The sequence below is a fragment of the Mirounga leonina genome, unplaced genomic scaffold (assembly GCF_011800145.1).
Source record: "Mirounga leonina isolate KUSES-001 unplaced genomic scaffold, KU_Mleo_1.0 Mir_173, whole genome shotgun sequence".
Classification (NCBI taxonomy): Eukaryota; Metazoa; Chordata; class Mammalia; order Carnivora; family Phocidae; genus Mirounga; species Mirounga leonina.
Window position 1 is genome coordinate 30,455,891 of NW_023270447.1, and position 21,624 is coordinate 30,477,514.

General features: G+C 38.2%; 1 protein-coding gene across 6 annotated transcripts in view; it reads left to right on the forward strand.

Moving 5' to 3' along the window:
* Positions 1 to 1,374: 1,374 nt before the first annotated feature.
* The window catches only part of ZZZ3 (zinc finger ZZ-type containing 3), a 107,511-nt gene continuing 87,261 nt past the window's right edge, over positions 1,375 to 21,624 (forward strand). For 3 of the 6 annotated variants that reach the window (XM_035018237.1, XM_035018235.1, XM_035018239.1), the window contains exon 1: positions 7,769 to 8,509. The gene's annotated coding sequence lies outside the window, so the exon portion shown is untranslated. Of the gene's footprint in view, positions 1,458 to 7,767; positions 8,510 to 21,624 lie in introns of those variants that run through there. The other 3 variants (XM_035018240.1, XM_035018238.1, XM_035018236.1) reach the window with 2 other exon arrangements.

Consider the following 21,624-nt stretch of genomic DNA (forward strand, 5'->3'; position numbering starts at 1 on the left):
GTTGAACTCTCAACTAAAACAAATACAAAAAGTCAATTCAACCATTTAATAACTTACAAGAAAAAAAAAAAAGGAGGCACGTTATCCACTTGCGTGAAAAAAAAAGTTCCAAAAACAAGGAAAACAAAAGCAATGGAGTAGTAGTACTTGACAAATGCAGGAGCACTCCAGTTAAAATGGCTTCTGGACTTTATATTTTTGGAATATTTTTTAACTTTAGACAGGGAAGGAGATCTAGCTCAGCTTTTCCACATGTCATAAATGGTGAGAGTGTCAATGGAACTATGAACCCAAAGGAAGTACTTACCTCCATCAATGTTTATTGGGCTTTAATTTTCCTGCATGCCCAATATAGTTTGTTAACATGTTTTGTTATTTATTTTTTTAAAGTTTATTTATTTATATAAGTAATCTCTATACCTAAGGTGGGGCTCAAACTCACAACCCCAAGATCAGGAGTCGCCTGCTCTTCCGACTGAGCCAGCCACAAGCCCCTGTTGTCATGTTTTAATACAGTATTTATTAAAGACTTCTTTGTGCCTGACACAGGTCTGGGGACACAGCAATGAGCAAAAGTTACAAAATCCCTGCCTTTATGCATCTCACCTTCTTGGTGGCCGGAGACCGACATTCTCTAAGTGATAACAGTTAGGAAGAAATATACGCAGGTGAAGAAAGAGCGGTGGTGCGACCGTGCTCCTTTGGATAAAGTGGTCTGGAAGCCTCAGATGTTGACCTTCGAGAAGGTTACTGAAGTATGCATTGAACATCAAAGAGTTAAGAGATCTTAAGAGTTCTAGTTAGAGGCAAGCTTAAAGTCTTGAACTGGACAGAGCCTGTGCATTGTAGAACAGCCACAAAGCCAAAGGGGTGAGCTGGGGGTCGTGTGGTTGGAGATGAAGTAGGCAGGAGCATATATATAATATCCATATATAGTTGAGACCACACCGCTAAGGGAGCTAGCGTGTCCAAATTTTTCAAGAGGCCACAAAGGGCAGGATGAAGCGGACTTCCAACAGCGGGGCTACAGCGACGCCTTTCTCCAACAAAAGCAAAGGGCCGAGTTAAGACTACTGCAGGGGATGAACTGGGTCCTGCCCTCAGAAGACCAACCCTCGTGCAGGGAGGAGGGCTGACCGCGGGGGCGGACCTCGGCAGCTCCCAGGCCTCCGGCGCTGCACCGGCCGCGGTTACCAGCAGGCGGTGTAGTGAGCGCGCCTGCAGCCGCCGCCGCCCGCCCGACCGTCCCAGCGAGGAGAGAGGAGGGGACCGGAAGGAGCCGCTGGTGCTGCGGGAAGTGGCAGGAGCGGGAGGCGGGGACCCACCTGGAAGCGCCGCGGCGCCGCTGTCGAGCTTCCTGCGGCGGCCACCCGAGCAAGTGCCGTGGCGGGGGCAGAGAGCGGCCACGGCGGCGGCGCCTCCCCGAGTGGCCCCCGGCGCCCTGCCCCGCGCGAAAGGTGAGCAGCCGCTCGGGGCATGTGGTGGGGGCCAGACGTGGGGTAGGGAGAATGGAGGAGGAGGGAACCCGGGGCACCATCGACTTCGGGACCCGGATTTAGAGCTGAGTGCCGGGAGGGGGTGGGTTGGAGGCGGCGGCGGCGGCAGCGACGGCGAAGCCCCCACGTGGGGTGGGGGTGCGCGCGCACGTGTGCGCGGGCGATAGGGGGCGGGGAGGGCTCTTGGGAGGACAAGCGCGCGCTCGCTTAGTAGCGAGCGGCCCACGTGACGGGCACGCCGAGAATCTGCCTCCACGTGACAGGCTGGGAGGCTGGTTGAGGCAGAGCATGTTGTCTGTGTGGTATAACAGTAGTCATTGGAGGCTTTAGGGTTTTCTACCGCTTTTCTTCTCTACTAGGGGGGATAGATGAGAAATAAAAGGCGGAAAAGACTTTCTGCTATTTCCCTGTTCTACACATTCTCCAGTCCGTTAATGAAGCACTGTCCAAGTTCCGAAATGCCGATTTCCCTGTACCGCCATGTTGGTTCTAGAGGAAACTCGCGAGATGCTAGTGGGTTCGTATCGCGAGATCTCTCGATTCTCGCGGGACCTTGTTGGCAGAGCAGTTATCCTGGATGGCGAAGCCTTGGGTTCCGGGGGCCTGGGACCCGCAACTCTTTCTACAAGGCAAGTTGTTAGGGAGGGGCCGGGAGCGAGTGCCTCTTGGTGCCGGGAGACGTGCTAGGTTAGCTTCGTTTAGTCCTGAAGGGACTACATTGACCCCACTGAGGCGACACGGTCCTCCTCCCCACCCCCCTGCGGGCGCTCCGCCACCTGCAGAAGCGTCTGCACCCCTCAGCCCCGGCTCCTTTTCCCCCGCGCAGTGATAGTTCCACCCCCGTCCCACTCCCTTGGAAGTTCAGAGCCATTCTCGCGCAGTCGTGACGATTCCATCGGATACCGTTGCTCGCTCTTTGAAACGTTCCTGTCAGTTTTTCCCCTTGTTGCCATTTTCTAAAGAATTCCAGACCTGTTAACCAGTTCTGTCGCTTGTTTCTGCTGCAGTACCTTTCTCCTCTGGCCATTCTCAGACGCTTAAAACTAAGCGCCTTCTATTTTTTCTCTCTGGGCATCATTTACTCCCACTTACTTGGTCATTGATAACTTCCTCATGACTCTGACTGACTTTGTATTTACAGTAGTTTTTGTAAGTATTTGGAAGGAGCGCTTATATCTCTGACAGTACCTGATGTCAGAATAAAATCGTTTTTAATCTTTTTGTGCGTGCCTGTTAACTCATAATTATCGATATGATTTTGATTACTATATTATGAGGTTGCCATCTTTGATGTTCAAGGATGGTTTTGGGTCATATGTTTAAAGTAATAGTGGAATGTTTTAAGTCAAAATTTTAGTTAAAACCGAACTTGTCTTCATAAACTTTGGTATCAAGGTTTGGTTTTTCTTTAAATGAGTTTGACAAAATTAATTTTTCTCCAACTTTCGATGTCTTACCAGAAATGAATTTACAGTATTTTTTTTTCATATTCTTGAACAGTCTTTGAATTTATTTAGTATTCGTAGTGGGAAGTTAATTACAAAGCTAATCAGATAACTAGGTAATCCACTCATAATTTTTTGTTAAGCTATGAAAGTGTTATTTGCCTTTACATTTAATACAGAGAAGTATATAGAGTAAAACGCTCCCTGTTACACTCTGCCAAGTTGCCTTACTCAGTCTTAAATCTCTGTAACCGTTCTTAGGGTAGTTGTGTACTATTCTATGTATTTTTTTTTTTTTTTTTTTAACGAAGAGGAGGAAGTGGAGTGGTGTTTTAAGATACACTATCACAACATTAGCAATAAGTAAAAATTTTTCTACTCACCTAAATTTTTATTTAGTGATATATGCCTATTGTCTTGACAGATATATGTATATTTGCTTTTTAAAAAGAAAATTCTTTGTACAGATTTTTTGGTGATAATGGTTTTGTGAAATTATCTTGAGGGATAGCATTATTTTTGTCCTAGAGATTTAGTATGCTAGTTAGCTTTGCACCAAAATAAAATCCATGTAAAATAGGATTTAAAGAAATAAGGAGTTGAGCTTTATATTTTTATGTTTAGTATTTATACTGTGTTATATATTTATCCTTATATTCATGCTTATATTTTGTGATACTTATATTTTCTAAATTATAACCCAAGTATGTGTATGGTAGTTTTCCAGAAGTTTTAAAAGTTATCAGCTTAGTTAAATAGTTCTGACTATGCAATTTAGTGAGCTTAGCAGGAGAGTGGTAGGTATATCACTAGTTAATACAAACAAATGTACAACTCAGAAGTTGCTAAGCAGCATTTTGTGATTTTTTTTTTATTTTTTTATTTTCCCCCCAAACCTACTAGCAGTATTACTATCAGTCACATGAAAGTGACTTCACTCTTCTTGGGCAGTGTGGTTTTCTGTTGTAATAGTTCAAGTAGGAATGTTGGGGAATGAAAGAGTGTTGAGAGGTTTGATGTGGGAAAGAGGAAAAGGAGACAGGGGACTGTGTAGTTGGATACTGAGATGAAATTGAAGAAGTTGCACAGAAAGGAGAGGATGGTAGAAGGTTGACAGAGCCATGATCTAAGAGGAGGTAGCAGGTTCATTACGGTTGGAGGGCAATTTGAGTTGACCAGAATTTGGAATCTGTAATTCCAGGCAATTTTTTCCTCTTAAAACTTTTTTTAAATGGTTTTCAGTTATCTCAAATATTGCTTGATGTCACTTGTCATAAAAAGTCAGCAACTGAATTTGATACTTAATTGAAATTTTGTGAATTCTTTAGTTAGGTAAAGCTCTTGTTAAATAACATTTGCTGAGTATATTTTATTTTTAGAAGTAGAAAATTGTGAAAATGACAGTGGACTCTAAGGTCACAATTCTGTAATGGCCTTTGCAAAGGTATCTACAAAGTTTTGCTTGGTAATTGGGCCTTAGGTAGTTCCTGTGTGCATCTCATTCTTGAGATAATACATGTTTCTTACAACTTTGCTTTATAAATTCTTTTTGGTAGTGGATTTTGAGAGTTACCAGTCCTTTTTTTTTTTTTTTTTTTTAAAGATTTTATTTATTTATTTGAGAGAGAGGGAGAGTGAGAGGGAGAAGCAGACTCTGCTGAGCAGAGAGCCCGATGTGGGACTCAATCGCAGGACTCTGGGATCATGACCTGAGCCGAAGGCAGATGCTTAACCACCTGAGCCACCCAGGTGCCCAAGAGAGAGTTACCAGTCTTTTAGAGACTAGTACTTATCTGAGGTACTGGGTGGAAATATACTGAGAAAATCTGAGGAGGAAGAGGCCTGTATCTCACATGATCTGAATTTGCTTGAGTAAAACTTAAATAACCAAGAAATTTATTTTCCCTTTTCTCAAATTGTCATAAAAGTGATCTGTGAGAGCTGATAAACTTCAGTGATCAGAGGAAATTAATAACAGTGATAATACAGTACTGATCTGTCCTCACAGATTTTTTTTCTTGGGGTTTGAAACAATGCTAATTTCCATAGACCTGTAATTTTGTAAACTATATGGTGTTGATACTTATGTTACATATTAGTTACATCAAGAGTATAAATTTTATTTCCCACCTCTTGAACCAGTGTCCAAGAGAGATAGGAAATTACTTGACCAGAAATGTCAGTGAGAATATGTTGCAGGTGCTTTTTAAAAAAACTTGTCTAATTTCATATGAAAATTCAGTCTGGATTTAACTGCAAGGAATATTTGCTGGAAGACTTTTTGATTTTTCAAGTAGTATTTAATATAGATGTGGTATACATTGTGGTACAAATTTCTGTGGTTAAATGCTCTGATAACCACTGTAATTATACTTTAAAAGTACTGATCAGTGAATATTTCCCAAAGTCTTAAGTGTTGACTTCTAACACCATGGAAGTATAGACTTTGCTATTTTATTTGAACTTGTCCTTCTCACCTCTTTCTGTTTTTTTCTTTTCAGCTGTTCTTTCTCATTTAGGTAGGTAATTTTTGTCTTGTCAGAGACAAGTGAGTTCAGTAACTTTTCCTGAGGAGACTATCAAACTATTCAGTTATTATTATTATTATTAGGAACTCCACTGTAAGTTATATTCAGTAATTCAGCCAACATTTTTTGAGTGTTAGTGATCTCAGCCATTTGAAACAGCAGGAATCCGGAGGCTTCAGAATAACTGTAATCAAGTACCAAAAGCCTGTGGTCTTTCTTCAGAAACTCCTGAGTTGAGTAAAGTTTTGCAGCACCAACAGGGTTAGTTATCTGATTTTATAGCCCGCAGATGATAAGCCACAGGATTGGTCGTTGGAGTTAGGCACACTGACAGCTGAAATGTTATTTTATTTCAAGGTAAAAGGAAGAAAAGCTATTAAAAAATAGATGGAACTATAGAAGAAGTGTTTTAAGGCCATTGCATAGAGACATACAGTCCTGTTACCATTAACTTCTGAGGGAATCACAATATTGCAGAGAAGTGTAGTAGTACATGGTGTGTCACACGATGACCTTAATCATAAACTTTTATTCTATGTATTGTGTTTAAGGAAGTAAGGAATTGGTGTCTTTTTAAAAGATTGTTATGAGTAAATGTTTTCAAAGCTTTGTTAATTAATGCTTTCAGTTTTCTGGAAAATTGGCTTACAGAACTCATCTGATGATACCAAATAAAAATGATGCTGTTGTGTATGGCATTTCCTTTGTTTTATTTTATTGCTTTTATCTATTTCTTAATTTCCTTATTATTTCAAGGGATTACCTCCCAGATAAGGCTCCGCTACATTTAATATTTGATATCAGTGATAAACAGTTGTCTATAAAGACTAGCACCTTTATTAATAAAGGAATTTTTGAAGCAAATAATTAGAATTTGTCAATGACCAGTTCATATAATTCAGTTCTATAGTTTTGAACACTGATACTGAGTCTCCATCCTTAGCACTGGTGAGTGTCCTGAGGTGAGAAATGTTTCATTTTGTAGTGAATTTTCTTTGTTGCTTTGCTTGCCTTTCCAGTCTCTTTTAATATGTTAATTTAAACTGTTTTTCTCTCTTCATTGTTAGAGTAATGATAGATAGTATTTAAGTATAAACTGTGTTGTGTGTGTGTTTTAATGACTTTAATGGCTGACTTGGGAATTTTAAATCTGAGGAATTAATATAACCATATTAACATTTTGATATACTTCTTACATTATTTAAAAAATACATTTTTATATACTTGCAAATAAAACATTTAATACCATGTTCTGCTTTCTAATCTAATGTTAGGTAACATTTTTCCATTCTCACAATGAGTCTTCATAACCATAATTATAAGTGGTTGTATGATGTCCTGTATGTAGATGTAACATTGCCGTATTCTAATTTTTTGCATATATAAATAACAGTGTGAAGAACATATATATATATAAGATAATTTCCTGTATATAGTATTATCTTTCGTATATTGCCAACACCAGAAGTGATTTTTAGGTGTATTTTTAAAGGCTTTTAAAGCATATCTGTCACACTATTTACCAAAAGGATCAATTTATATTCATGTTGAAGTGGCTATTGCTCTATATTTCTATATTAAGTATTATTTATAAAAACTTCACGGGGTGTAAGTCATACCACTTTTTTCTTAGCCTACTACTGAGGTGAAACATTATTAATAGATGTATTTCTTTTGTGAATTTAGATAAACAGAATTTGGAAATTAATGTTAATCAAATATTTCGACCTAATTTTGTTCTACTTTTGAACTTCTGAAATTCCTCCTCTGGAAGTGTAATAAATAAACAATACTGATTTAATACTGTCTCTTTTAGTTTTTATAAATTAGATTTAAATAAATTTAACTGTTTATCTCATCTGGTATTGGTGTGAAGTGAGAATATAAATGTTTTCCTCCAAATTGGTAATTGTCTGAACTCTGTTAAATAATCCTTTATTTTCTCATTGTTTTGTGTTTCATTTTTACATTTTAAGTCTTTTTTATTTTTATCCCAAACTTTAAAAAAATATTAGTACTGTTTTTTAGAAGATTCTTAAGGCACATCTACTGTCTTTTGACCTGGTATCTTTTTATTGTGATATTTGTTTTCATATTGATTTTTAAGAGCACTTTACAAATTGAGGATAATAAAGCTCATTCTGTACAAAACAGTGTTTTATAATTCCTTTTCTTGTCAGCCAAAATTCTAAGTTCTTTTCCCATACCACAGAATTAGGTAAGGTTAAGTGAAGTAATTTCTCCTTTCTTTTTTTTTTTTTTAAGATTTTTATTTTTAAGCAATCTCCACACCCAATGTGGGGCTCGAACTCACAACCCCGAAATCAAGAGTCGCATGCTGTATAGACTGAGCCAGCCAGGTGCCCCTCTCCTTTCTTGAATGGACGAAATATGAAACTACTTAAGAGTACAGTATTAGAGGCTATAAAGAGAAAAGCTATTTTGGTAGATTTTTGTGGAATTAGAAATAAACTGCTAAGATCAACAGTTTAGGATGTGTGATTAAGGTGTCCTTTATTAAATAGTAATGTGTAGTTTGACATCATATGCCTCTATTTAATGAAAAAGTGCTAATTGGCAGTTCTAGGACTCTAGTTACAGAATCTCAATACCTTTCTTCTTCAACTGTTAAGAACAGCAGTGTGGCACATGTACTGACATTTAATAATCAATAAGAAATTCTAGGTGAGCATTAGTGAGACCATCCATGCCAAGGAGAGCATTTTCAATATCTAAAGTTTTTATTGCTTATGAAGGTTTTTTTTTTTCTTTACGAAATAATTACTCAAGATCTTAAAATAATTTTTGAAAAAAGGGAGCTATTTTTACTTATATTTTAAAGCTGTGAAGTCTCCAAAGCTATTACTTTATTAAATAATGACTAACATTTTGTGTTGTTTACAGATCGTTATGATTGCATTAATGCTAGGAAGAAAAACGAGATTAACTTTGTGACTGTGAAATCATAATAAATATTTGAAAATAAATATTTGAAAAAATGTGTGTCCTGTGCTTGGGGATCACATAAAGAGCATTGCAGGTGAAGAACTTGATGGGGTGGAATTTCTTTCTTCCTTGGATTGGGATGAGATTTAAAGGGATTGGAACATAATTTACACCTTTTATTACTACCGGAATTCTGCTTACTTTGTAAGGGATAAGTTGATTTTGCAAAATGGCACTGAAGTGGTCCAGGAAATAACAATCGCTAATTGCATTCTGGCAGTTATTTATACCTTTCTTACTAGATTTTCTCCTTTTTTTTTAAATTGGTCAGAAGCTTAAGGAATACATCCTGTAGTTCTTATACACTTCCCCATTAGAAAACCGATTTATTGTGTTTCATAAATAAGGTGAAATAATGCTTTATTTAGCTTGACAGTATTATAGAGGGAGGTGCCAAGAATTTTTTCTCCTGAGAAAGGTGTGTGTGTTTGTGAGATTTATCTACTGTTAGCGCTTGAGGAACTTTATAATACTTCTGTATCTTAACTGTACTCACACCAAACCTGTAATTCTTAATCTGAACTGTCTCCACTAAATAGATATTTTTAATGTTTGTTTTTGCAGTAACATTTCATTTTCTGAGGGAGAAGTGTCCTTTATTTGCTTCCTGCTTTAAAGAAAATGTAAATATGATTACAGTGTAATACAGAAAGTTCTCATAAGTTTACAGTTCAGTGAATTTTCACAATGTAAACATACCTGTGTAATCATTACTAAGAAGCAGAACATTATCAAAATCTCAAACTGTCTGTGTCTTGTTGTGCTCATTAACACTACCCCCTATCCCATGGGAAACCACTATTTTAATGTCTAGTACCATAGAATAATTTTGTCTATTTTTGAACTTGAATTTTGTTTATCAACATTATTGCATTTTTATCCTGCTTTAGAAGTCCTAGAACTCAATGTAGTTTATACCTGGAGATCTCAACACTTTGACTTAGACATTTTTCCCGTTACATTCATGATTTCAAGAACTCTTAGAAGGGGACATCATATGTGTGGTAGACCCTTTCTGTGTTTTAGTGTTCTTTGGGCAAACAGGATTCTTTTAATTTCTTTTAATTTCTGTCATTGATTGGCCTACAATAGTACTTCAGCCTTCCCCCCCCCCTTAATAATTTTGTTTTGTACACTTTGGTACAGCATTCCTGACCAGCTAATGGCTTTTTGGACTTTTATCCTATGACTTGGCAGCTTTCTTTTCATTCTTTGAATTCCTTTCAAGCAGTGATTCCTATTCTAATTTTTATGACAGACACCCTGTGGTATCCTCTGTTATTTTAAAGAATATGGTGAGTGTCCATCCCCCCAAGAAAAAAGTCGCAGTTTGTTTAAGCCATTTTACTTTTAAGGTATTTATTTTATATTTATGAACAGTGTAACATTGTGGTGTACACATTATAAAATCAAGTTATAGGCTATGAAAATTTGAGAATCAGCTAAAAGCTTTACTTAGTTTATATCCCCTTTCAGGCTGGCTTCAAATATAAGTGCAACTTTCTCACAGAAATTCTCCCTATTTTCTTTTCTATCCCTCCCATTTCACTTAAAAAATTTTTTTAAAAAAGATTTTATTTATTTGACAGAGCCCGTGTGCACAAGCAGGGGGAGTAGCAGACAGAGGGGGAGGGAGAAGCAGGCTCCCTGCTGAGCAGGGAGCCCTATGTGGGGCTTGATTCCAGGCCCCTGGGATCATGACCTGAGCCGAAGGCAGACACTTAACCCACTGAACCACCCAGGCGCCCCTCACTTTTTTAATTTTAAAGAAAGGCATAATGAAAGATTACTGCGTTCCTTCACATAATTTTTCTTTCATATAAGTCCCACGGTTAGCCTGGAAGATACATGTAATTTTCTTTATAAACTAACTTTGTTTACCATCAGTAATAGCTAGGGCCAGAATATTACAAATGGCCTGTGACTGTTGAAATTAGATATTTTGTTCAAGAATAATTTAAGAATAACATGCACCTCCATTTTGGAGTGATCTTTTATTTGCTGAGCATTTTTTCCCCCAAAGATTTTATTTATTTATTTGATAGAACACAAGCGGGGGGCGGGCAGGGGCGTCAGGGGGAAGAAGAGGCTGACTCCTCGCTGAGCAGGGAGCCATATGGAGGGCTCCATCCCAGGACCCTGTGATCATGACTTGAGCTGAAGGCATATGCTTAACTGACTGAGCCATCCAGGCGCCCTGTTTGTTGAGCTTTTGTAGAAATTAAATGTTACACAAAGTTTTTGCCTAATTTCTAAAGTTTTCTTTTTGCTCTGAGATTTTAAATGTCTGACTTTAGGGCAACATCATGATATAGGAGAACATTATCTCAAGAAGAATGAAGGAGAGAGTAACTGACTTTTTTAACTGTTACGGAGTTACCACTAAATTTGAATAAATGCCGTCTTGGGGAATGAGTCAGGACATTTACCAGTTGACCTAAGCCACGTATATAGGTAGATCCTTTTCTTTAGTAGTTAGCAAAATGTCACCAAGGAATTCTGATTTGTTTGTAACTATAACACAGTGGTTCTTAGTGGTTCTGAGACTTCAGCAAGCAAACCTGTGAGGTTGGTTGGTTGTTTTTTTTAAATAATGGATGGCTGGGCCCTACCCCTAGAGTTTCAGATTTAGCAGGTTAGGAGACCACACTTTAAGAATCAGTACTATGGGGGCGCCTGGGTGGCTCAGTCATTAAGTGTCTGCCTTTGGCTCAGGTCATGATCCCAGGTCCTGGGATGGAGCCCCGCATCGGTCTCCCTGCTCGGTAGGAAGCCTGCTTCTCCCTCTCCCACTTCCCCTGCTTGTGTTCCCTCTCTTGCTCTCTCTCTGTGTCAAATAAATAAAATATTAAAAAAAAAAATCAGTACTATGTTATATCAGGACACCTACCTCTAAGCAACACACACCCCCCCCACAAGTGTTTCTAATGTACATCCTAGCTGAGAACCTTTGAGCAGTTCTCAAAATGGGAATAGCAGGATAGTATCACTTGGGAACTTGTTACAAATGCATTTTCTCCCAAACTCTGGGGTAGAACCCAGAAATCTGTTTTAAACTAGCCCTTTTGGTGATTCTGATGTATTAAGTTTTAGGAACCTTTCTTGTGTCCTTCCTGGGCACTTGAACTTGTTAGAAATGCAAATTTCAGGCCCCACCCAGATATTCCAAATAACAGAGCCTCGTTTTAATGAGATTCCCAGGCATTTACAAGGTATGTTGAAGATTGTGTAGGGTTGCCCTAGATGATTACTATAAAAGTAAGGGTGTCTGGCTGGCTTGGTTGGTGGAGCATGTGACTCTTGATCTTGGGGTCATGGGTTCGAGCCCCACGTTGGGTTAGAGTTTACTTAAGCTTAAAAAAAAAATGTTATAAAAGAAATACATAGGGGTGCTTGGGTGGCTCAGTTGCTTTAGTGTCCGACTCTTGATCTCAGCTCAGGTCTTGATCTCAGGGTTCTGGGTTGTGAATTCAAGCCTCACGTTGGGCTCTACGTGGAGCCCACTTAAAAAAAAATACATATTGGGGGCACCTGGCTGGCTCAGTTGTGTATCTCAGGGTCATAAGTTAAAGGCCCACTTTGGCCGTAGGGCTTACTTAAAAAAAAAAAAGTAATACTAAGTTAAGAGTTACTGAACATTTTCTGTGTGCTAGATACATGTAAATACTGTATTCACTATTATTTAGTCTTCTCAACAACCTGATAAGGATGGTTACTGTTACCTGTAATCCACAGTGAGCAGTTTGAAACAAAGAGGTTATATATCTTATTGTCAGAGGGGGCTGAATGCAGGGATATGAACCTAAGGATTCAAATTCTGCTTTTGGAGTGAGGTGTTATAGGACCATTTATGTAGATTTGTATTTTCCTTCCTTGTTCCAGCACCACAGTATATGTTGTGTTCTAATGAATTTTTTGTATCACATATAGATATTTGAATTTTCTTCTAGGTCTTGTATTCAGGGACTGTTTTTGCTAAAATATTGTGTTTTAGACACAAAAACAACTGGAAGTAGATGTGATTTGAATACTCTAAAATACAAATCTCATAAGTTTATTCATCAATGGGGTATTTATCCAAATGTTCTCTTACATGTTTTGTTCTTACATGTAATTTCAATAAGGCAGCTCTTACTGGTTAGTGTTTCAGATGAAATTGCACAGTGATAAGTGTCCTCCAAGTATTTATTAAAGCAAACCACAATGTAGTTAAGTATCTACAGGCCCTATTGTGTTAAAATTAAACTTTTGGGTTCAGTTTCAAGTAAGACATGAAGATTTGCAGTATAGATCTAAATGCTGGTGTTAATTTCAAGGTAGTATAAGAATGGAACATTCTGGTCACTTTATCAATTACAGGGTTTTTTTGGAGGGAGAATTTCTGAGTCATATTCTTTTAAGTGTATAATTCAGTGATTTTTAGTAAATTTACAGTGGTTTGCAGTGAACTCCGTAGTCCAGTTTTAGAACATTTTTATCAATCCAAAAGATCTCTTTTGCCTATTTTAAGTCATTCTCACCTTCAGCCTGTTATAGATTAAAAAAAAAATCAGCTGGTATATTTTAGCAGCCCTTCATTATAGTACCAAACTACAGCATAGTAGTAAAAACCTACTTATAAACCTTAATGCATAAACCTTTTTTTACTTACTTTTAAGAACCCCCCCCAAAATACTGTATTAAGTCAGTAATTTTTTTTTTTTTTAATTTTTATTTATTTGACAGACAGCGAGAGAGGGAACACAAGCAGGGGGAGAGGGAGAGGGAGAGGGAGAAGCAAGCTTCCTGCGGAGCAGGAAGCCCAGTGCGGGGCTTGATCCCAGGACCCTGGGATCATGACCTGAGCCGAAGGCAGATGCTTAACGACTGAGCCACCCAGGTGCCCTTAAGTCAGTAATTCTAACTGAATAGATTAACTCTCCCTTAAGATACCTTTCCCAGATAAAATGGCTTGTGTACTTGTTTTCTTTTCCTGTAATACTTTTCTCATATATTTGCATGGCTTGCTCTCTTCTCAGATTCAAATGTCACCTGGTGTAGAGAGCTTTTTTTCTAAAGAGGGAGTTTCCAAGAGGTATCATTTACATAGATTTGTGTGGATGGTGCTCACTGATGTACCTTTATTATGTCATCTACAATAGCACCCCCTTCCCACACTTACACTGGTTTTATTTTTCTTCATAGTAATTATCATAACTGATACTGTCTCATTAAAATATAAGATCCATGAAGATTGAAATTATGTTCCCTGATTTAGTTCTCAGAGTCTGGAATGATGTCTTGTTCATGTCTGAGTCTGGAATTATGCCTTGTTCATGGTGGATGCTCAGTGACTGTTCAATGAATGAATTTATAGTATAAAATACTTGGAACAATGTTGGGCACTAGGGAAATGCTCTTTGAAAAAAATGCTCTTTGAATTTTATCTGTTAATACTACTGCTTAATTATATTTACACATTTAATTTACTTGATTTTATGTTTTAGCACTTCATATGCCTTATGGAGTAATATAAAATTTCAACAAGCAGGACTTTCTCAAATACTTAAAACTCTTTTTAAAGTTATTACAAGTTCTCTTAAACATTCCAGTATTGCTTATTAACCAAACCAGATACACTCACACCTTAAATTTGAAGTATTGCTTATTAACCAAACCAAATACACTCACACCTTTAAATTTTATTTATGTAAATTTTTAAAGATTTATTTATTTTTTTTAGAGAGAGGGAGCACGAGTGTGCAAGTTGGGGGAGGGGCAGAGTAAGAGGGAGAGAGAATCTCAAGCCAACTCCACGTTGAGTGTGAGCCTGATGAATGGGCTCAGTCTCACAACGCCAAGATCATGACCTGAGCCAAAAATCAAGTCAGAGGCTTAATTGACTGAGCCACCCAGGCGCCCTAGTCAGTCAGATTTAGAATCATAAGGCTGTCAGAGTCTATAGGGTTAAAATTCTCTTAAACATTATAAGAATGTAAAAAATATATATGCATAGGATAGCTTTTAAACCTAACATAGACGTATTAATATCATGGGTTTAACATACTTAATTTCAGTATTTAGTTCTAGTTCATTTTGGAGGTTCGATAGTCACTTAAGGAAACAGTTCTGTTCCCTTGAGTAAGTTGAAATTACTGTGACACAGTTTATGACTACAGATCAGTTACCATTTTTTTTTTTAAGATTTTATTTTATTTGAGAGAGAGAGAATGAGATAGAGCATGAGAGGGGGGAGGGTCAGAGGGAGAAGCAGGTTCCCCGCTGAGCAGGGAGCTCGATGCGGGACTCGATCCAGGGAGTCCAGGATCATGACCTGAGCCGAAGGCAATGGTTTAACCAGCTGGGCCACCCAGGCGCCCCTAGTTATAATTTCTTGACAGGCTGATTATCAGCCCTGCACTGGCCTATGGAGCTGCCTTTGTCCAGGTGTTTTTTCTTAAGCCACAGAGGGGCACATTGAACCTTTAACACTTGTCCCTGTGATAACAATGGAACTTCAAGATAGTGCCCTTTTGTAAATTTTTTTTTTTAAAGACTTTATTTGACAGAGAGAGGGAGAAGCAGGCTTCCAGTGGAGTAGGGAGCCCGATGCGGGACTCGATCCCAGTACCCTGGGATCATGACCTGAGCTGAAGGCAGATGCTTAACGACTGAGCCACCCAGGTGCCCCCTTTTGTAAATTTTTTGTGACTGCTTTTTAACTCCATTGCTTGAACAAGTTCTGTAAACCCCACCCAAGTTGCCTCAGCACTTGATTAGATTCCAAGAACCTTTTCTACCTATCTGGCTAATGCTGCATAGGTTTTAGATCATTTAAGTGACACAAAGGAACTGAGAAGTGTTGATAGCTTTTGTTAATTTGTAGTGACTCTAAGTATACCACAAGACTAGAAACAGATATAAAATCTTATTTTTAAAAAAGAAAATTAGTGGTGGAATGCCTGGGTGGCACAGTCCGTTGAACGTCCAACTCCTGATTTTGGCTCAGGCCCTGATCTCAGGGAGGTGAGATGGAGCCCTGAGTTGGGCTCTGTGCTTAGCTGGGCTCTCAGCTCAGCAGAGTCTCCTTGAGAGTCTCTTCCTCTACCCCTCCCCGCTATGCACGCGTGGTCACTCTCTGTCTCTCAAAATAAATAAATAAACCTTGAAAAAGAAAACAGTAGTTTTGGAAATCACTTTCCATCCTTGGAGGTGAGGTAGAAAGATAAAGACTAGCTTATCAGCATTAAGAACATTACATTAAGAGGTATAAAATAGCCTTCTCAAAAAGTGTTGAAAAGCGGAGTGCTTGGCTGGCTCTGTGATCTTGGGGTTGTAAATTCAAGCCCCATGTTGGGTGTGGAGATTACTTAAAAAAAACTGAAAACCCCCAAACCTTTAAAAAAGTGTTAAAAGGGGATCTGTGTCAAACTTAGAGATATATCTAAAAAGACTTTTTGTTATTTTTGATATTTTTATGCTTTGGATAAATATTTGTGTTTATAAGATTTCAGAACAACTCATTGTAAAGGATAGGTATAACCAAAGCAGCTTTGAAAATTTTGCTTGAAACCACAGGCAGGAACTTATAGTGTGAGTTGCTTAAAAGTAAAGAATTAAAAAAAAAAAAAAGTATGGAATTCAGATAAAAAAGTTGTATAAGCAGAATTCTCTGTTAAATTCACCAACTTTAAGGCATTGTACTAAGAGAATAAAAAATGAATTGCACTGCTCCTTTAAGGAGCCTGTAATCAAGTAGGGAATATAGATATGCCAAATTACACATTTTAAATTCTGTACTAGAAGAATTAAGCCTTGTGGGAGCAAAAGAGAAGGCAGTTAATTCTGATGAATCATCGAATTGGGCTTTAAGGAAGAAGAGTTTTCCATTGAAGATGGGGGAAAATCATTGTCTTTTTTTTTAATTGGACTGAAAAAATCAGAATCAGGGCTGGATTTATTATAACATTTTGTGAGCAGGTAAAGAATAGATTGTAATTGCAGACTAATTAAGACTATTATAGTTGTTCAAATAGGGTGATGATGGCCTCAACTGGAGCAATAACAATAGGGCAGAAAGAGACGTAGACAGTTCTTTTCAAGACATTGTAGAAGAATAATTAGTTTGGGGATGCCTGGGTGTCTCCGTTGGTTGGGCGTCTGCCTTCAGCCCAGGTCATGATGCCAGGGTCCTGGGATCGAGTCCCACGTTGGGCTCCTTGCTCAGCAGGGAGCCTGCTTGTCCCTCTGCCTGCCGCTCCCCTGTTTGTGGGCTCTCTCTCTCTGACAAATAAGTAAATAAAATCTTTAAAAAATAATAGTTTGTATATTGGTGGGAAAAGGAGTTAAGCTGTGTGAAAGTTGTTTTTTTTTTTTTTTTGAAAGAGTTTATTTATTGAGAGAGAGAATGAGTGGGGAGAGGGACAAAGGGAGAGGGAGAAGCAGGCACCCCTCTAAGCAGGGAGCCAGTGTGGGGCTCAATCCCAGGACCCCGGGATCATGATCTGAGTTGAAGGCAGACACTAAATCAGCTGAGCCACCCAGGCGCCCTGAAAGCTTTTTAGCTTGGATTGTTAGATATTTTTCACTGAGATTGTTGAAACAGGAAGAAGATAATATTTTTGGGGTAGGAAGAAAATGACTGGAGATTTGTACTTGTTGAATAAAAGATACTTTTGGAACCTCTAGATTGAGAGCACAGAATATGGTAGATTGAAGTTTGGGATGGAGGTTGGGGCTACAGATACAAAACTTTATAGGTTAAAATAATCTGAGTTACAATGATTTTACCTGTGGAGAGAGGATAAGAAATGAACATGTACATTTTGGGGGATGCAGAGAGGAGTCACAATGCCTGAGAAAATGGAGGGGAAGAGACTTGGAATTTATCTCAGAGGTAGGAAAACTAGAAGGAAATGAAGGTCAGAGATGGAAGTTTCAAAGTAAGGAGGAAGTGATGACTTGGTTAAGAGCTTCCAAGGGATTTTAATGGTGTAGTGACTAAGAAGAGAAACCTTTGCATTTGGGGGAAGAACCAGCTAGATTTGATAGGGACTTTTTTTTTTTTTTAAAGATTTTATTTATTCGACAGAGAGGGAGACATTGAGAGAGGGAACACAAGCAGGGGGAGTGGGAGAGGGAGAAGCAGGCTTCCTGCTTAGCAGGGAGCCCGATGCGGGGCTCGATCCCAGGACCCTGGGATCATGACCTGAGCCGAAGGCAGACGCTTAACCGACTGAGCAACCCAGGCGCCCCTTGATAGGGACTTTCAGAGGAGTTTGATTTTGTAAAATCTCAGGATCTAATAGTTTGTTGCTTAGAAAAGAAAAAAATAAAGTACCAGGCTGCATTGGTCTCTATTGGTATATCTCTGCTATAAATTTAGTTTTCTGGCTTCTTGCCTATTCTGTTGGTAATTAACTTTTAAAAACTTTTTTATTGAAGTATAGCACATGCATATGTAGATATATAAAACATTATCAAGTGTATAGCCCAGTGAATTTTGAGAAACTGAACACTCCCCAAGTAACCAGCAACTAGAGCAAGAAAGAGCATGTTAGCAGTACCTTCTTCCAGTTACTTTCTACTTTCCCATCCCAAGGGTAATCTTTATCCTGACTTTTTTTTTTAAGTTTTTATTTATTTATTTGACAGAGAGAGAGAAACAGCAAGAGAGGGAACACAAGCAGGGGGAGTGAGCAAGGGAGAAACAGGCTTCCTGCTGAGCAGGGACCCCGAGGTGGGTCCCAACCCTGGGATCATGACCTGAGCCGAAAGCAGACGCTTAACAACTGAGCCACCCAGGCGCTCTGTCCTGACTTTTGACAGCATAGTTTTCTTTGATTTCAAACTTTATGTAAATGACATCATGTATTATTAATTTTTGAGAGATTTTAAACCTAAATATTTTTACTACTTTTGTTATGAAATACAGAACCGTGAAATTTTTATCATAAAATTTAGATCATCTTGTGTGGTTAGTTTAATATGTGAGACTGTACTGACTTTTTCATCAATTTGTAGAAATTACCATAGCTCTGTAAGAAGAAATTGATGCTTGAATTACATTAATTTAGTGCTTGCTTTGGTAGCACATATACTTAAAAAAATTGAATGAAATTACATTAATTTATTCTGGATAAGGATAAAACATTTTAGTGAAAAATTAAAAAATCATCAAGTGGCTTAGATAGAAAGCAGGATTTAATTTGGAATATCCAACTTAGGTATCTTCTATAAGATTTTGATGCTTTTATCTTCTAATGAACATACTGATTGGGAAAAGGGGTCTTGTAGGAAGATACAGGACTTCAGTGGTAAGTGTTTGATATTAAAAACAGAAAATAGCTCTTGAAAGGCAGGAGAACATAGAACTCTTATAGTAGGGAAGCTTGATGACACTTGGCATCTTTTTAAGTCCTGTGTTCCTTGGTAAATAATGTTTTACACTGTGAATTTTCTTACTGTGGGAGGTTGGGCCTTGCACTTAAAACAGTGGAATGAAGCTGCATTTTTTGCAGTGGTTCCTGAGGGATATGTTTAATCTGAAGTTCTGATAATCAGGTTTTTGGCATCTGTGTGTTTCTCTGATAAATGTTGCTACCTCAAATGTCAAATTCAAATACAAAAATTTTCCTTAGGGGGAAAATTTTTTTTCCTTAGGTAAATTGAAATATCTCAGAATCAGCATTTATAACCCTTCTATAGCCTTGTTAGAGTTTCTAGAAAATGTCCCTTTTGACCTTTATTGGTTTCAGCTATATTATGATTTATGACATGCCATCTTCAGGTTTGATTTTTTTTTAAAGGTCTAGGTTATTTTTATTTTTATTTATTTATTTATTTATTTATTTTTTAAGATTTTATTTATTTATTTGACAGAGACACAGCGAGAGAGAGAGGGAACACAGCAGGGGGAGTGGGAGAGGGAGAAGCAGGCTCCCCGCGGAGCAAGGAGCCCGATGTGGGACTTGATCCCAGGACTCTGGGATCATGACCTGAGCTGAAGGCAGTCGCTTAACCGACTGAGCCACCCAGGCACCCCCATAAAGGTCTAGGTTATTTTTAAAGATTTTATTGATGGATTGATTGTAGAGAGAGGGAAAGGGAGAAAGCAGAGGGAAAGGGACAAGTAGGGTCCTTGCTGAGCACAGAACCCCACATGGGGCTTGATCTCACAACCCTGAGATCATGACCTGAGCCGAAAACAAGAGACAGATGCTTAATCGACTGAACCCCTCCTTTTTTCTTTTTAAGGATGTACAGAAATTTAAAAAGAAATCTGAGACCCCTCCCCATCCCCACACCTCCAGTCATACTTTTTTGGAAAGAAGTTTTTTCTTTTTTAAAATAGAAATACAGATTAGACTTAAAAAAGATTAAATAGTTCATTAAGTTTGTTAGATAAAATGAAATGAAATAATACATTAGTTAGCCTAAATCTAAAATTCCTTTTCATTAGTAACATTAAAACATTTAAAGCCACATTGAGTGATAGCAAATTAGTAAAGCATTATGAGGCTTCTTTTTTATGTAAAGTATGCTTCTTAAGCATATTTTATTTATTTTTATTTTTTTTTAAATTTATTTATTTGTCAGAGAGAAAGAGAAGGCATAGCCGGGGAAGCAGCAGGCAGAGGGAGAAGCAGGCTCCCTGCTGAGCAAGGAGGTCAGTGTGGGGCTCGATCCCAGGACCCTGGGATCATGACCTGAGCCGAAGGCAGACGCTTAACCGGATGAGCCACCCAGGCGTCCCTCTAAGCATATTTTAATGTATTTTTTTGCAAAGTCACTTTAAAATAAATTTAGAAGTTTTGTTAAATATAGCTTTTTAAAAATATAATGAAAAGTTTTTAAAAATAATTACTAGATAGAGAGAGGGAGGGGCAAAGGAAGAGGGAGAGAGAGAATCTTAAGCAGGCTCCACACCCAGTATGGAATATGACTGCAAGGTTTGATCTCACAACCCTGAGATCATGACCTGAGTTGAAATCAAGAGTCGGATGCTTAATGGACTGAGCCATCCAGGTGCCTTAAATACAGCTTTATCTTAAAAGCAACCTGACGGTCTCCCATAGGGGCCTAAAAAAATTCATATCATGTGACCCAGTAAATCTGTCTTGAAGAAGTAATTAGAGACACAGACATACAATGTACAAGGACATTCATCAGAGGTTTATTTATAATAAATAGTACAGTATCAGAAGCAGCCTAAGTGTCCTAAGAGACTGGATATAGTTAAATTAGGGACTACTTACAAGGTTTCTGTATAGCTATTAACAGTTTTAAGACTTTAATCGTGTGGCATGTTAAGTGGAATGGGGAGGGGCAGGGAAGCAGGATATAAAAAGTAGATACGTGTTTGTGAATTTTGATTTAAAAATCCACATGTAAATAAGAATGGAAGGGAATGCACCAGAATGTGAAGTGGAATGTGTAAGCTGTATTTGTACTTTATATTAAGGCTGTTTCTAATTGTATAATAATTATTCCATAAATATGTGTTGGGCATCAAGTTTGAGAGTAGGTTCTGGATTATAAAAGTGAATAAAATAGATAAGTCCTTCTAGTAGAACTTATATTCAAGTTGTGGGAAACAGAACAACCAAATATTTGGTGAACCTTACTAAATTGCTATTTTTTGGCCATTTTTGATTTGGAAGATTGGCACTTTCTTAAGGTTCAACTTAATATATACGTCAGTTGGTGATAAGTGCTGTGGAAAAAGCTGAAAGTAGAGTAACAGGGATAGAGATGTGGTTGTGTGGAGGCAGGGATTATCATATATAGGTAGTTAGGGAAGCCTCCGATTGGTGATACTTGAGAGAAAACTGAAAGAAGTGAGGGAACTTGCCAGAAAAGTATTCTAGGGGTGCAGCCAGTCAGTAGAGCATCCAACTCTTCATCTCTGGGTCATGGATTCGACCCTGGGTGTAGAGATCATTTAAATAAATAAAACTTTAAAAAACAGAAAGGTATCCTACACAGATGGAACAGTAAATTGTGTTGTATGCTTGTGAGAATGCATTAATATGTTTTGCAATATCATGCGTTTTAAAGATTTATTTACTCAGAGTGCGTGTGCATGAATGGAGGGGGGCAGAGGGAGAGCGAGAATTGCAAGCTGACTCCCCACTGAGTGGAGGCAGCTAGATCTTAGGAGCCTGAGAT